This window comes from Poecilia formosa, unplaced genomic scaffold (genome assembly GCF_000485575.1).
Source record: "Poecilia formosa unplaced genomic scaffold, Poecilia_formosa-5.1.2 Scaffold374, whole genome shotgun sequence".
Classification (NCBI taxonomy): Eukaryota; Metazoa; Chordata; class Actinopteri; order Cyprinodontiformes; family Poeciliidae; genus Poecilia; species Poecilia formosa.
Window position 1 is genome coordinate 7,700 of NW_006800313.1, and position 1,148 is coordinate 8,847.

Below are 1,148 nucleotides of genomic sequence, written 5' to 3' on the forward strand. Positions count from 1 at the left end.
AGGTTTCAGCAGAGGAAGTAGCTGAGAGCAAAGTGTCAGGATCAGTGAAGCTGAAGCAGTCAAAGGAAGATGAATAGTAAGAAGCTGGCTGGGGAACCATGGGAGAAAAGAACGAATACTGTAAACCATCGCTGCCTCCTCCTCTGTTTATCATAGAAACAGACCCGACTGGCTCGGTATCAGACTGTCTTGTTCCCTCATTGGTTTCTGTTATTTCCTCAGTTCCACTTCCTGAGAATTGATGGGCAAATGAAACACCAGGTAATTCTTCTGCTGCCTGGGATTCATGAGATGCTTTAAGAGAAGACGGTTCGCCCAGGACTGAGGATTCATCCCAGAAACCAGGAGTGAACTCCTCAAAGCTGCTTTGGAGCTTCATGGTGGGTAAACTAGCAGCCCTGGGTAAGATACTGACGTCTAACGGAGGATCCTGACTGCATGATGGACAGCTCTGAGACAAACAGGAGGAGGATTTTATCCTCTCATTTATCTCTAGGTTTTGTAGCTGTTCATGGAGGTCGGCCGTCTGGGTTTCAGCAGGTTTGATGTTTTCTGATCTGATCAGAGGTTCAGTTACATCAGGGAGAGTTTGATCAGCAGCTGGTTCGATCTCCACAACTTCACTGTCTAATGTGGTTCTGCTGCTGATCTCAGGAAATGGATCCTTTTGCCGGTCACTGATTAAGTCAGTATCAGATAGCATGGTTAAACAAGGCAAAGCTCTGGGCTCATGGTTTTCCAAAGATCCGAGTTCAAACGGAAGACCTGGTCTCATCCAAGCCGTTCTAGAAAAGGCTACATTTCTACACCGAATTCCTCTATATATTGGTGGTTCAGAATCATCTACATCAGAAATCCAGTTTATTTCTGATGTAGATGATGATTCTCTAGCCAAACGACTTCGATGAAGTGAAGTATAATGTGCATCATAATATCTTCCAGTCATGGGTTCTCGTGGTTCTGTTGCCGTTTTGCAGCAACAGAACCACGAGAACCTGTTTCCACGTTTGTCTTTGGTTTTAGGCATTTCTGTTTTCCTTTGAAAGTCCAATCAGTGAATCCAGATGAATATGAATTTCTTCTTTGAATTATTTTAAAAATGATTCACTCATTTTCTTTCAGGCTCCTCTGTTAATGGACCTGGGAAA